Source organism: Ciconia boyciana, chromosome 10 (assembly GCF_034638445.1).
Source record: "Ciconia boyciana chromosome 10, ASM3463844v1, whole genome shotgun sequence".
Taxonomy (NCBI): domain Eukaryota; kingdom Metazoa; phylum Chordata; class Aves; order Ciconiiformes; family Ciconiidae; genus Ciconia; species Ciconia boyciana.
Genome location: NC_132943.1, coordinates 42,802,743 through 42,818,999, shown reverse-complemented (window position 1 = coordinate 42,818,999; position 16,257 = coordinate 42,802,743). Strand labels below are relative to the sequence as shown.

Sequence of the window (16,257 nt, the reverse complement as noted above, 5' to 3'; positions counted from 1 at the left end):
CTGCAGGAGAGCAGGGAGCTGGAGAGGAGCAAGGCATCAGCTGTTGTGCAGCTCCAGGACAGACCATGAGCTTGGGGCTGTCCTGGCTTTTCATCCTCGTGCGGTGTCCCCTCGAGCAGCCGGCCGGCCAGCTGCAGATCGGTGCTGCCTGCTCCAAGCCATTAGCATCAGCAAGGCTTGAGAAAGCCCAACAGCTAACACTGCGCAGGGCTCCCTCTCCCCAGCAACTGATTCAATTTGCAGAGTGATTCAGCAATGTATTGATTTAACTATCTGCAGACAAATGACCTCTTCTCTGGGCCACACTTTTTAAGTGGAGGGCTTTGGTCTTCTGCATTAATATTTTAATAGATTTACTTCTAGTAAACTTTAGTAGTCACTTCACCTCAGCAGAGGGAGGGAGATGAGGGCAGGGTTGGCGAGAGGCAGGAGGGGGCTTGGAGTAGAGCACAGGCTGGGAGGTTTGCATTTTCTACAAGCAGGCAATGAAACAAAGGTTTTTCAATATAAAGAGGCACCACTTCCTACTGGTCTTCAGTTTACATTTGCTTAGCACCACCCCAAGAGCAACCCACTTGGCTAAACTTCTCCAGCCTGCAGCTCAGAGGAGGGTGAGGGACCAAGACTGAATGGCAGCAGACACAGAGCTGGACTGTGGGGGGGCACAGCCACCAGCATCCTGCGGGCTGGGTGGGGAACACACCTCGCCCAGACAGCTCACCTGCTCTTGTTCAACAGCACACAACCTCTGGCAGAGGGGTTTCGGCATGGCTGCAGAACATGTTTTCCAAAAGAAGAGTTACTCATTCTTTCCTGTACATGTGCAAGCAGCACACAAACCGTAAGCTAGGACCTAAGCTGTTATCAGTCATTGCAGCCTCGGAGGGATCCACACTGATTTACACCAGCTGAGAGCAGGCATCTCTGAACTGGAAATATTTCATCACCACGTGGCTACTGTGACAGTTAAAAATGCAATCTTGCACCACAAGGGATCATCTGTGTCCCAAATCCAAGCATCCTGTATTATTCTCTGCATCAGAAACCAATTGCTTTTCGCTATGAGCTTTCAGACCCTGTGATATAGCTCGCTCTTGCCTCCTGCCAATCTATAACCAGGACAGTACAAGAAGGGGAACAGCTGTGTTCTGCAAGGAGTAACCATCAACAGGATACCATGCAGATGTGATATGTCAGCCCAAACTCCCAGTTCAGCCCTGCCTCTGTTTCTCTACATAATCCCACATACACCATTATACAGAATTACTCCTCCAAGGACTCCATTTTCAACATTAAAAAAAAAGTTTGGTTTTTTCCAGACTGTTCCTTCTTGAGCTCTCGCAGGCCTCCTCTCCCCATGGGATCAACCAGCTTTCATCTCCTCTGCACAATGGAAGGGATCCCAAGCTGCTTTTCTTTTCCCCAAAACATGAATCTACCACCAAACTCAGATGCAGCTGACAACTTCCAGTGTAATAAGCTTAATTTTTCAACCTACTTATAGGGACCGGCTACTGCCACATGCCCTGCAGGCCTGGCCATCAAGCAAATGAGCTTCGATGGAAAAATGAAGCAGGAGCTCGGTGACTAGAGAGGCTCAAGTCATCTTGAGAGAGGATGAGCTTGCCCCCAGCCCTTTCCTTACACTGAACTAAATATGGTTCCTCGCATCCAGGACAAAACTATGCCATCCAGCCCCGCTGCAAAGAACGCTACTTGGAAGGTCCCAACCCAGTGGCCACTGAGATATTGGCAGCATCTCAAAACTGTGCGAGTCATTCCAGCTCTTCATTCAAAGCCAGTCTGCGCATCAACACAACTCTGCAGCTCAAGGCGGCGGCAGCGGGCATGGAGGAATCCCACCTCTAGCCCACTCTTCTAAGCAAACCTCAAAGTTTGTAGGAGAGCTTTAATAAAAAAATAAAAAAAACCCACCACCAAAAACTTGACATGAGAACCAGAAATAACACCTATCGCTCCTTGGAGCAAAACAGACAGGTTTGAGTGGCAGCATTTTCACCGTTATTCCAGCCTTATTCAAGGCTGGTGATGAAGAACCACCTATCCCACCCCATTACGTGCAGGTAAAACACACCTTCACCAAACAATTGTCCTGGATACACAGCACCAGGAAGGCTGCATTCGCTCACAGACTTCCAGGAAACGAGTCAATCAGCATAGGAGAAACACTGTATTGAAAGAGGGAATGGGAGTTTAAAAGAATCCTCTTAAAGTCAACCAACACAGCCGCTGAGGTGCAGAAGCTACTGAATTTGCCCTTAGGCTTTAGTGAATGAGTCATTTTCTTTTTCTCTCTTAGTATAAATGTCATTCTTTAGTAACTTCACCTTTTAACGTAGTTTCCCTTTCTCTGCATAGCTGGAAGATGAAGTGGCAGGTACTGTTAAAACACAGGTTTTTAATACAGGGAAAGGGTTGTCGGTTCCCCAGTCGGGTGCTTATTATGGCATTTTTCTCCTGTGCCAAGGGCTGGCAGCAGAGGGGCACTGAGGGGGGTCTTCTCTGCTACTTCGACTGGCTCAGCCAAGAATGGGAGGAATGCAGGACCACCCTTTGAATCCGGTCTGCGGAGGAGATGACTCCAGCTCTCCATGAAAGTGCTGTCTGTACGTAAGCACAAGCTTAGTCCTTGCCTGTGACTTCACGTTGTCAAGAAATGAGTAACAGAAATACACTTTTTTACCTGGATAGCTCAAAGAAAGCCTACACCCTAGAAAAGAAATCAGCCAGGAAAGTGAGCTCAGCCACAGCAGCAGCATAACAAGACCAAAGTCAGCCAGGAGACCAGTGATAAATCCAGATCCCAAGACTCAGAAACCACCTGCATTCTCCCCAGGACTGGTAACTTAAAATTTCCCTGCTGAGGCTGGAGAACTTTCATCTAAGGCCTTTTAGGAGGTCAGCTCATAGGAGAATAGCAGGAAGAAAATGCCCCTGCAATTTGTCAGGTGCAATGGTTTAACACCCCAGCAATTATAATCAACTTCATCTTGCTGATGTCGGCCTCATAACCCAAGGTCTAGCTAAAAGACATCCCATCTAGACATCAAACTTGCTTGCTTCCAACGCAGTAACCTAGGAAGCTCTTTCCAACCAAGTTCAAGGGCTTGAGTGGAGCATTGCTGCTTTCCTGAGTGTGGGGACACCACACTTGGAGGTCACCAGCCAGCACAGACACCAGAAGTGTACAAAGCACCAGGGAACCATACCCTACGCCAGCCTCCAGTGAGACTGCAAGCAAGTTACCCTTACTACAGAGCTGTGAAGTTCTACGGTTTGGGGTTTTTTCTCCTCCTTTCTGGCCTGCTGTACTCTCAATGAACATCAAATTCTTGCAGGGGAAATCAGGTTTATTGCTGACAGCAAACCTCTCCGAGACACAACGATGGATGCAGAGCTCGGTTCTGTGTCAGCGGAGTCCCTGCGACCGGGCGGCCAGTCTCACACTTGTGGAAGGGAAGCACGGCACAAGCTATTTGCGGGCTGTCACCTCCGCTCACAACCTGTGCTGCTGGAGCTGGGGCACAGCTGGGAACTGTGGCAAAAGGTGGGGGCCTGTAACCAAGGAGGACTCTAGAAAGGCAGAAGGAACTGGTCTGTGAGATTTCCTGCCAGCAAGTGCCACGGAAGAACCCTTAGATCTCCCACGCTGCTGCATGCGTACGTCCCCAGCGGGGAGGTGGGAGAGAGGGTTTTGAAACAATGAAGAAACAGAATTCCCTGCTCTGTTCGAAGCCTGCACTGCTTGATCTACTGCCTTTGCGCTCAAGCTGCCATCCGAAGCTTTGTCCTGCTGGCTCCCACCGTGGCTCCGCAGGAACGTGACACGGTGGGATGGAAATGGACTCTGCCCTCCCTCCGTCGTGCACGAGGAGCACGAGTCTCACCCCTTCCCTGGAAGCTTTTTGAGGGAAGCTGTTAAATCAGGCTTCACGCTGGCTCCTGCCCTCTCCAGTGAGGGTCAAGTGCCAGGGAAGGCAGAGTTGATACGGCCTCCAGGTAGCTCTGCCTGTTGCTGGAGGTGTTAACAGACATGCGGACCCCAGCCCTGGGTATTTGATAGCACCATTCCCCCCCTCCATGGCCGAGACACATGTTCACCTGCACTTTGGCTTCAAGCAGGCTAAATGACACACTAAGCTGATCTGCAAATTATGTGTCTAATCCTGGACAGTTTTTTCCAGCTGACTTTTAATGGGATGTGGTCTCCCCTCCCCACCAAGCTCCCCTTTAGGTTAACTTTGTTCTCTGCCTGACGGATTGAAACCCCACACAAAACACATCTCAGAAGCTGCTGCTCTGTAGCAGCAAAGGAAAGGCATCCTAGACAAACACGCTTTCCCCTCCACATCCATGGCAGCTGCACACAGAGCACCACCACAGCAGAGAAAAAGCTGAACCTTTCCTGTAGGAACTGCTGGGCATCTAATTGCATGCACACGCTCACGACTAATTTATCTCAGCGCAGCCCGTGCTTTGATGCACCCGCCCAAGGAAGCGGAGCAGATGTGCCCTGTGCGTTCTGCAACCAGCATCGGGAAGTTATCAACACCATGAGGCCCGCAGGCAGGGAAGCGAGTTGCCTTTGGCTGAGGATGAAGGCACCTTTTTGCTTTGGACGGGAACAGCTGGACCCAGCTCACATTCCCTGCAACCACCCCGGTCTTTCAGCCATCTCCTCTCTAGACTCAGGCAGAGTCTGACCTGTATTTCAGCAGTGACAGCATCTCCTCCTCCCCGGTCACCGAAAGGAGACTCCCATATTGACTCTCCAGTGGTCAGGGGATGTAAATTTGGGTTTCAGGGGCAGTGCCTCCATACACAGCTGCACTCCCAAATCTCCACCTGGGACACTCAGTCCCTTCTCAGGACCACCTTCGAGGCGTTCACAAGCCTGCTGCCTGCTAGAGGCGTCTGTGCATGCGGCATTACCTACGGAGGACAGAACACATATTCTGGCTGTGGACACCGTATCACAACCACGGCTTCTCTACAGCCCTGTTGGAGGATGAAAGAAATGCTTTCATCGCGTGGCTCTGAGCTGAGGCAAACTCTGCTGCTCCCCATCAACTACCAGAGGGGAGAGAACTATATTAAGTTTTGCAAGAAGGGATATTCCTCCCTCCCCACTATTAATATGCTAATTCAGTATCTGTGTGGGGGACATATCAATGAAAAATCAATCCCTCAAACTTTGTTTTGCTTAAAAAGGCATTTTCCACAGGGAGAAGATTCAGTTAACTCTAGCACAAGGTCTCAAGTGCACATGATTTCCCTGCTGTTAACCTCCCTTGATTTCATACACACAAAACTGTAGACATGGATGAGTAGAAGCAGACTCACTCACTCAGATGCAGGTGCATGAGAAGTTAAGAAAAAAGCCCCACGAAGAACTGTGCAGGGTTCCGTTTGCCCATCACATCACCCGAAAGAAGCCTGTTCCCTGTCTCCTGGCTGCCCAGCTTGCCATGACAGCCCTTGCCCAGGGGATGATTCAAGAGAAGCAGGAGTTGGCTCTACAAAAGTATTTCTGATAAGTGGTCCACTTCAGTTTCCCCATCAGTGGGTTGTAGTCTACGTTTCCCCACACCGGTTAGACTGCCAGTTCTCCAAGCCAGCCTACCTGAGACCTCCAACACCAGAGCCAGCTGTTGGACCCTCCAGCCAGGACACCCCTGCCTCAGCACCCAGATATGCACTGCTCCAACTGCTGTGGCAGCCCACCTGGCTGCTGGCCCGCAGAGCTCCTGTCACAGCTTGGGCACCACCGGCAGTCTTTGGGCTACTGGAACACCTGGAGTCCATAAAGCAACGCTGAGAAGATGCCTGTCCCAAGGGCCAAGAGCAATGGAAGCAGCGGCAGCAGGAAGCATGTTGTTGCACCAAGTGTCACCTTTCCCCTGCGTTCCTGTGCTGCACGCAGGTCGCCTGGAGAGAGATACAACCCATAATGACCTCAGGGACCCCTCCTGATGAACCATTTTCCCTCTGCCTGGGGTTTAACCACAGGAGGCAGATAGAATATTCTCTTGCTGTTAAAGTGAAGGAGCAGGGCTTCTTGCAGGACCACAAGGAGGCAAGAAGAGATGTTCAGGGGGCAGGAGGTACCATCAGAGAGATGAGAAGCTCTCATGGCTCAGGCACCAGAACGACTGCAAGCTCAAGACCTGGAACCCATCTGACCTTATCCACAGTGGATCTCTGGAGAGAAAAGCACATGCTTGTACCTCAACAGAGATGGCAGGGGCTCCATCCTCTCTGTGCAGTCTGCTTGTGGACCATGGGGCACCACGTGTGCAGCTGTGGCTTTCCTGTCAGAGAACAAAGGTGCCCGGTGTTTCACGCATGCTTTCAACACCAAAGGGGACTGAAGTGAAGGTGGCAGCAGCCCACCTTTGTCTGCTCTGTGCTTTAGCCCCACAGGCACCTGCCAAGCCCCACCTAGACCTGAGATGCCTCTAATTTCAACTCTTACCTCTTCTTATGCTGAGGAGCCTCGTGGACCTGCAGAAGTGCTGTACTCCATCAACACCCACTTGCTGCAAGGCTTTGCAGCCAACAAGGAGCCCTGAAGGGATGCTGCAAGTCAGCAAAACTATACTACAAAAAAACCCCCAATAATGGCACTAGATTTCCAAAGCCTGTTGCAAGGTTCAGGTTAACTTGTTCCCCTACAGCAACTCAGGAAAGCTGGGAACATGGAGGGGGGGCAGAGGGGGCCAGGTTGGAGTCTGCGATTCTCTTGCAGAACCATGGTATACACCATACGTTTGGTTTCCCCAGCATATATATGAGGAAACACACCCTCTGCCTTCAAGGGGACTGGGATAATAAACTAATAAGAGACCGAAGCGCTAGAGAAATGTGCAGGATGAGGGGATGGGAGGAGAAGGAATGAAGCGAAGTGTCTATGGAAGAGCAACTCCACCAGTACCCTGGGGCTGGCTCAACCCTTTAGTCCTCACTGCATAGCACTAGAGGAACTCCTTTTTATTGAGGGAGCACGTTCAACATATTTGGTTGCAGCTCAGAGCGGGCTGCAAATACTGAGATGCACTTGTGGCTGCATTTCAGAACCAGTGCAACACTCCCACCCTTGATAAATGATTCTCCTATTTATTAGCAGAGGTCAGGCATGCACTCTATCATATGTCCCATACCCCTTCCGACTCATGGCCTAACCTTGGTAACCTGGGGATACATTTGGTATGTGCCGCTGACCACGCTTACAGCTCCAGCCAGTTTGCTTTCTCAGGTTTAACCCCAGGCCTCACTGGCTTGCTATTTACAGGGCAGCAGCCATGATTTTTCACATACAGCACCAAAGATTTATGACTCTGAAGGCATGACAGTGAGATCTTTTCAACTCTGAAGACAGTAGAAAACACCCATCACTTTATAGTGCAGAAGGCATCAAGCACAGTAGCCCACAAATACAACCAACATCCCCTGAATTTACGGACGCAGCAGTCTGGAGGACAGTGGAGGAGCCGAATCACAAGAGAACCAAAGACTACTGGAGAATGACATGGGGAAGTTCCTGCTGCCTCTTATTTGATTAGTGCCAGCTAAACAAATTAGATGAGGCCATGCAGCCGGAGGCCATGCACACACAAGCCCAGTCATGGCAGCAGACCGTGACTCCTGCATCCAGAGGATGGATGGTCGGTGCTTGTGCATTCACCAGCACGATCGGCTTGGCACACAAGTGATGAAGGCCATTGGCTAGCGAGGAAGATGATCCCGCTTGGGTAAAAGTGAGGTTTGTCTCCACGCAGCCAAGTCACTCAGGTCAAAGGCTTGGGCAAGGCTGGAAAGTCATGCAAACCACCGTACTCAAGGGTTTGCAGAGAAAGCAGGGCTCAGCAGAGCTTCTCTGTGGCCCGTTTCCCCCACTCCTGCCTTTTTTCCTGAACATGAGTCTGTAGCCTTCAACACTCAGGCAGCAATGAAAGCAGGGAAGAGCTCTTGCAGAGCTGCATGAGAAAGGGGGTGGTTTCTTCCATGACACGTAGAAGGTGGGATGCTCCCAGATCTGTCCTGGCGTGAATGGTAAATGCAGGATGGCACGCTTGGGTGAGGAAGAGATTACAGCTGTAATTGCACGGAAATGTTTTTGGCATGACTACTCCCGTCACACGGGAATAGCAGCTGCCTAACAACTCTGGGAATAAAGGGCTGGGAGGAAGGCAGAAAAAAAAGATATGGAGCTGCATATCTAACTGCAGCCTGGCTCTCTTTGAAGCACAAAATTCATGGCTGACCTTCATGCATAAGCATGGTAGACACCTCAAAGTATTATTGGGCCTGGCTTTTGCAAGAAGCTTTAGTTACAGCACAGGCTTCATAACAGTTTTCAGTGGGGTGGAGAAAGTGCCTTGGTAACCTCCAGAGTAATTACAATGTTCAGCTTACCCATCTTGCTTCCTAAAGGCCAAGGAAATTGCTATGGGTGATAAATAGAAAAGGGTGGTCTGGCAGTGTGGTCCCCAGAGCAAAGTCTATAATTTCAAACTGGCAAGGAGATCCTAATCTATCTTTTTTTAGCACCAAAAAATGTGGACACATTTGAAGTGGTTTTACTTAAAAAGCCCACACTGAACATAGCCCACTCTTTTCTCCAGCACAAGCTTTCTTGGCTTTGATGTGTCCCTGAGAAGCTGCCTCCACGCTACTGTTCCAGCCTGTAAGGCTAGCGGCTCACTTGCTATCTCAAGAAGAAAAAGAAATGTTTAGATCTGAGCTCTCCTTGGACCACCTAAAAATTCACACCTACTATAACTAACCATACATGCGCAGGAGCATCCATGCTACACCTGCACATGCCTGAGCACAAGAGAGCTGCTCAGAAAGCTTTACTGCTCCAGGGCCCAGTTATCTGTAGGTTCCTGGATGCTGCAGAACATGAACCACCAATACGTAGCTCAGTGCAGAAGTAGCTCTCAGTGCATCCCTGTTTTACTTGGGACGTGAAGGGCCAAGCGGAGTTTCTCAAGCTTTGTCCCCCTCCTCCAGTTTCCAGCAACACACCCTATCCATAACGTGAGACTGGTTCCTGAGGGAGAACTAGGAGGCACCCGAGCAGGGCTTTCCCAGCCACAAAGTGCTCTTCTTCCTCCCATATTGTGTCCCTGGGTTCCCAAGTAGGAAGATGGGGAGGCAGAGGAGCCCACGTGTGGTTTCCCAGAGCCAGCCTAGATTTCAGGCTGTGTCCCCAAGACAAACCAACCTGCAGCAGGTCAGAGAGTCCTGCCACATCTCCAGGCAACCCTTTCAGGTTCTAGTAATACCTCCAGGATGCAAATGCATCTTCTGCTTTTCTCAAGCAGGAAAACCACCCGTCTCCTCTTGGCGCGGCAACTCCCTAGTGCCAACGGGGATGGCCTGGGACAATGTGCTTGGTGTTGAGGAAGGATTGTACACCATTGCTGGCAGGTATCCATCCATCTGAAAGAAGCAGAGCAGTTACACAATTACTGAACAGGCTGCATTGTATGGCACAGGAGAAATAAAAGGGATTAATTAAGCCATTGGCAGCACAAAGAACGCACTGACAGATGCCAAGTCAAAGTACAAGACCGTGGGGCTTTAAATTTCCTTATTAAGCACCTCTCACCTTTCAGTGGGATGGCAGGGCTAGCTAAGTGCTTTGCTACCATCTAGTAGGCAGGAGACAGGCTGAAACAGTTTTACTGTTCCCCCACAATGACACTTTTTCAAAGCCACTGGTTTTAGCTGGAAAAGGACCCGAAGGTTGCTCTTGGTGTCCACCAGCCTCTCCAGTGCCTTCACTGTGCTGGATGAGTTTTCTGCTCCTTTGGGGGAGAAGTACACGCTTTGAAGCACCTTCCTCAGCTGTTCTCAGAAGTATAGCTTTGTCAACACACCCAATTCTTGCAAGTGCTGACAGAAAGCTTCCAGCTGGGCCATGCCTCTAGCCACAAAGTATTTCGCCTGTAGAACTTTTTCCAATATTACTTGCCCATTGCTGATCCTGCTGAAGCCCATAGGCATCTTCCTCTTTCTGTTAGATAAGGTTGACAACCACTTTCTTACTTTACTCAATGTGCTTTCCCCCCTCCTCTATTCCTGACCTTTTCCCCTCTGTTGTCCCAATTCTATCTTCCCTCTCAATCACACTGCAGCTCATGAAAATGGGATATAACGGTGACCAGCACTTCGTCATGGCTCAATCCTTGATATAAAAATTTAAGTCATCTGCTGTAGCATCAGACCGTCTTACATTTCATCTTACTTGAGAAGTTTAAACCAGTAAACACCTTGTAGTAAACTAGCTAATCCTACTGAAGCACCAGTAAAAGATCAAAACCTTGACTCCCCCCAGACCCAAGTTATGTGAACACAAATGGAAAACATACTCTGGTCCAGGCTGATTTCAGATGTTTTGAAAGCAGGTCCAGGCAGAAAGGCTGGTCTACCTTAAAACCTCCCAAAAGGCAGCCTGCATTGCGACTCTGCCTGGTTTTAAATTCAGCTTTGCCGAATTGGTTTTAAGCCAGCTGAAGAGTCTCACAAAAGTAAACATGTCTTTTAGTGAAAAGTATGACCCTGCTACTCCTCATCTGAGGGTTTCACTGTCTCAGCATGCCTTGAGTGACTCGGAAGTCATAAAATGCTGGAGTCGGTTCAGGTTTTGCTCCAACTTCCTAGAAACACCTGACGGTGCTCGGGTAGGAGTTTGCTTACCAGGGTCACTCTCAGTAGGAACAGGCTTGATGAGACCATGCATCATCCCAGCGTGGACACAAGTCCCCCCGATCAGACCTTGTCATTAATCTCAAACAGCATCATGGATTTGTGGCACGGAGAAAGAGACCCGTCTGGAGGAAGGATGGCTCCGTCTCATTAGCAAGAGCTGCATTTAAGCACAGCAGTAACACTGCTGTTAGCATTTAAGGCTTATGAACACTGCTGTGAAACTTTCCTGTCCCCTCAGCTGACTCCCCGGACCTGCAGGAGGGAAAGCCTCCTCTGGAGCCAAGCTGGCAAAACGCTCTCTGGCGCGTTAAGCATTTAACAGCCTCTGTTTATTTATTGCACTTAAATGCAATCCGGGAGGGAGGACCTGGCCCATTTGCTCTTATTGTGCCTGCTCTTTGCTAGTCTCCTGACTGCAGCATGGGCAAAAACGTGCCTTCATTAAAATTAAGACGCGAGACACAAACACAAAGCTCTTTTTGTTTGAAGCCGCTGGAGCAGAAACACAACAGAGATCCCCCAGTGTTTCATGCTGGGCAGCAACGCTGGGGCAGGCAGTGGCAAGACCCTGCAGAGGTCCTTGCTGTTGACGGCTGCTTTCCCAGCAGGAGTGAAGAGGGATTTATGCCTGGCCAAGAGATACCCAGGAGGCAGAGTCAGCCTGTTTTAGCCCCACGGGGAGTCAGTCAGCAGCGATGGATGAGCGAGTGGGGTACTTCACAGCGAGGGACAAGAGGAGATGCTGCAGAGCAGGGCAGTGGTATCTCAGGGACCTCATGACTGTGCAGTGTGCTCTCGATCTGGGTCCAGCAGACCCAAGGCTGCTCCAAAGCATTATGGGGTGTTATACTGGGGGCATGTGCAGAGAGTAACACAGGGAGACCCTTCACTATGACAGCACCCGCTGCAGCTAGGCTGTGTGGTCAGCTGAGGTCCAGCACACGAGACCAGCCCTCTGCTTGCTGACAGCATGAGAGCTACTGGCAGACGACTGCTTTTTCAGCTCCTTCTAGGACAGATGTTCAATTAAGATACGCATATCTTTCTCTACCTTCAAATACTGTATTTTAGAGAGTGCTGCTTAATGGCTGTAGCCTGCAGTGTTTCGTGATAAAACATACAGTAAAACCAATGCAAAAAGGACTATCGCTTACTAGATTTGTGCCTAAATTAACAAGACTTGGAGGCATCCCACTCATTGAGGCTGTACTCCTTGTGCACAGAAAGTAAGCTGGGGGTGGAGTTCAAAGCTATAGACTCTATGGCAGAGGGAAGGCAAAGATAGCTGGTTAAACACATTTGCACAACTCCAAAGCATATCATCTTCTGCAGCACAGGCACATGCAGGAAATACAGCACCGTGGTTCAAACAGCGCTCAAGACAGGTGATGTGGGGTCCTACTTTGATACAGATACATCATTGTTGTGTCTGGTAAAAGGAAAAGCCCTTGAAGCCCTAAGCTGCAGAGCTTCATATATTAGTATCTGTAGACATCCCTACCCAGGAGAGGCCCGTAAAGTCAGAAGGGTGCTGCTGCAAGGCAGAACAGCGTAAGGGCCTTTTGCCCAAATCATCCCCATCTGCCTTTCTAGGGAATAACACCAATGTTTTCAGATCTCAGAGGGTTTTGAGGCCAGTAGTCTTAAACACAGTCTCAAAACACCGCTTTAGTCAAAAAGACATGCCAGGCTGCACGAGGGAGTGGAAGCCTCTAGACATTGACCTTCTTCAGGAAATAGGGCAAGGGAAGAACCAGCTAACTGACCACCCGTAACCTCTCCTTCCAGCCTAGCACACATACAAAATGCCCAGGGCAACCTAAAACCTAGGCAGGAGCCTTGGCCAAGTGACGATGGCAGCGGGGGATGCTGGTGTAGGTCCTCCCTGGGCAGCAGATGCTGTGCCCAGCTCTCCCTTCCACCAGCAGGGTCAGGAGTTGCACACACAAGTCTTCACTTTTTCCTCCCCATTTTCCATATCAGCTCTGCCACTTGCATTCATCTACCTTTTCTCTAAAGAGCCACCACCCAGACATACTGCCTTCTCTTTCAGATGTCAAGATTCAAACCTGTGTAAGTCTACTCAGCTCTACCTTGACACATCTCCTGGTCCTTGATGAAATATTAAAGCATATGTGGAATCCTAGTCTTAGTGGAGTTGTATAGACATCAACACTTGCAGAAACATAGCATAAAGACCACCATTCAAAATATAATTCCAGAGAAAAGAAGTAAGAGTTCTGCAATAACAAGGACTGAGGGTCTCATACTTCCTACATAAACTCATACCAAGATGATTTTCTGGAAGAGCCAAATTTTTGCTGGATGATAAAATCTGAAGAGTGCTTTTCTATCTGGAAAACCAATTACCCCTGAAAAAAACCACCAACTTTAAACACTTCCATTGTTAACAAACCGTTCATATGGTCATATTAAATAGGACACCCTGACTCACTGCACCCTTCTGAAGGTAAGGATGTCAAATCATAGTGAATTCATTTCTGAAGCTTTTCAGGAGCTGGAAATGTCACAGCAAGAGCCAAGACAATTGTGGTAGAGGTCTTGCAGGAAAATCAGAGCAACTTGCAATAAAATCCCTGTGCATGAGTAAAGGAAGCGCTAGCTTTATTTTGAGATACTAGATCACTGCAATTTATAGATATTCTTCTGTCCCCATGTATTCTGCTTCTACACTGTGCAGTCTTAAAACCCACTCATCTCCATAATTCCTCTTGACTTACAACACAGAAATAAAACTTCTGATACCTTAAGGCCGCCCTGTCTGTAGTCAGAGTTCACATTTGCTATAGCTGGCTATAAAAATGACAGCTTTTTTTCCACTGGATAAACAATTCAGCTGTCAGATGGTGGATATGATGATCAAAGATGAGTACTATTTTTTGCACACAAGCTTTTAAAACCTGGCCTCTAGTTTAGGATCTGGAATTAGCGTTGACTCCAGTGACGACTGGGGAATTGCAAACGTTTTATGAACCCTGGTGAACTCACGCTGTACACTCCTTATTCATGCCTCTCTACAAAGTACTGCCTGAAACATCTGAAAAGGTACATTTAACTTACCTGAAAATCCAAACACTTACAAAGAAACAAAAATGGTGCAGATTTCAAGAGGAAGGGAAAACTTCTTGGGCTCAGTCTGGAGGATATTGACTCTAGTAGTCAACAGTCAAAAGCCGGCTGGCTAAACCTGGACCTTGAGCAAGGACAGCGGCAGAGTATTGGAGAGGTTCAATAAGCTGTGGCTGTAGGCTGGACTTCCCGTGAAAGGTAACAGCCAGGTTTTCTTTGGAACAAAGCTGCCTCTGTGCTCTCCCAGAGCTGTGACTGCCTCCTCCTCGGGGGCACCGAGACCCAAGGACATGCAGAAATTTAGTTCAACCAGGGGTGCCTCTGCTGTAAAAGGAGGCCACGTCCGTTTATGGGAAAACTGTCATAAATGCACTTTGAGTGCCTTTGTGTTGAAATATGATCAATCTCTAAGGAAAACTACTGATCTGTATAATTAGAGGGAACTGACACACGCGTCCATGGCTGATGGCAAATTGAACACACAGGAATTCTCCCTCATTCCTGCAATAATCACAGCACAGCTACCACGCTGGCGCAGAATTTTAATACACAAAAGGCAAGTTCCTAATGCCAATTAAATTTAGGATTAGATTTTTTCCCCTATTTTTCCTCCCTCCAGAATCTCTTGAGGCTTCAAAGGCACCTTTCACATCACACCAGGATGCTTTCTCCTTACAGGGAGCAAGCTTATCAAACAAGTGCTACTTAATTCCACACTTCAGCCCATAAGCGGTGACCCAGATTTCTGGTCTCTCTTAGGAGAAGTTGGCCCATGAGTATTCCAGGCTGAATAACAAGACAAGCAAGCCTGCCGGAACAAGGACGTGGCACAGAGCAAGGCAGAAGCATATGAATCTGAAGGATCCCAGGAGCTTGGCCTTCATGTTGGTCACAGCCAGGTCAGACATATAGAGATGGGCTCCTTCGCTTAAGTCCAAACCCAGGCAAAGGATCCTCCATACAACAGATGAGACATCCCTTCCTCGCACGCTGCGGCAAGCTCAGACCTAGTTTATGAAGGCTGTAGTAAAAGTGCGTGGTGACCAGCAGATTGTTTGAGATGGGCTGGGAATGGCATCAATTGACTCTGGTTGGCTAAGCCCCCTCAGAGTCTAATTTCCAGGTTGACAGGCTCAGCAGGGGAACGTGGAGTGTGAAATAAAACATTGAGAAGTTATAAAGAAACGCTAGGAGATGAGTACATACACAGGCAGCCAAACGGTGCAGTCACGCTGGGTTGTACAGGCTTCGTCATAAATCACAATTCGTTTTCCAAATGTGCATTACACACTTGAGCCAGAACCTGAACGCAGTGTTTCCTCTATGCTGTGTCACATTAACAAAGCCAGGCTATTAGCTGTCAAACTATACCCGACACCTGCTCCCAGAGAGGATTTGAGCTGCACAGAGATTAAACCCCACATAATAGATGCTGCTATCTGTTGTCAGGAGGGTTTTGCAAGCCAGGTTATACCTCATGAGCCAGGTAAGGGAAGCACACAGCTGGGTGGCCCTTGGTGAAGACATCTTCACGCCTGCTGTAGAGCATCTTGGTTTACTCGCCTGAAGGTCCTGATGGGCAGGTTACTGCCTCGGCACCTTCTGTCTGCCAACGGGGAGTCTGCGGCAAAGCCACCTACCGCATCCCAGAGCCTGTGTCCTAACAAACTCAACTCTCCTCTGCTTCTGGCTTCAAATGAAACGAGATTTTATGAAGGATGACACAGTATACATGTGGCTTTCTGGGTGCCACACTGCAGTGACAAAGAGACCGAGTACATAGAAGAGGTTGAATGTCAGAAGCACTGGAGTGCTCTTGAGATGTCCCCAAAAATGTAGCCATGCCCACACTCTACTAGGTTATTTTCACCTACCTCGATGCAAAAACTCAGCTTATACAAAAAAAAGAAGTATAATGCATACAAGATGTCCTCAAGTGGAGAAGAGAAGCTCTGGTGACCCAGAGCAGTTTTTTCCCTGGCATATAGTCCTGGCTTATGCTCACACACATAGAGGTTGTGGGGAAAGAAGTTTGTTATCCAGAATTAGAGAGCGATCATCAAGACTTGATAGGTCTCAGAGCACGCGTGTTTTGCAAAGAAACAAGATGGGTTTCTCCCACCCCAGCTGCTAACACCCAGGCTGAGCCTAGAAAGGCCTGTCTCTCACAGAGGGTAAAACACTCCAAGTGACAGGAAACATGCAGAAGTACCCAAGGAGACCCCATGGGAAGGCTGGGACTCATTTTCTCAGGGCAGAGATGTTTTTCTCTCAAACGCAAGAACACAGAGATCCACTGCCATATACAACCCCAATGCAAGCCCTTGGCATGTGAACTGCCTGTTTTGTGCAGGGTTTGGCACAAGGGCGCTTGAAGAGAGCTGCTGCGTGAGTGCTAAATAGCTCTTTGCTAGAAATCCCTGCTCC

At 48.9% G+C, this 16,257-nt stretch overlaps 1 long non-coding RNA gene across 10 annotated transcripts in view; it reads right to left on the bottom strand.

Moving 5' to 3' along the window:
• Positions 1 to 16,257, bottom strand: part of LOC140657603 (uncharacterized) — a 92,822-nt gene that overhangs the window by 60,024 nt on the left and 16,541 nt on the right. For 5 of the 10 annotated variants that reach the window (XR_012044402.1, XR_012044400.1, XR_012044399.1 and 2 more), the window contains one exon: positions 9,312 to 9,468. The exons of 1 other annotated variant lie outside the window; for it this stretch is intronic. This is a non-coding gene — a long non-coding RNA (uncharacterized lncRNA). Of the gene's footprint in view, positions 1 to 9,311; positions 9,469 to 10,728; positions 10,898 to 16,257 lie in introns of all 10 variants that reach the window. 4 more of the 10 variants (XR_012044395.1, XR_012044397.1, XR_012044404.1 and 1 more) reach the window with 1 other exon arrangement.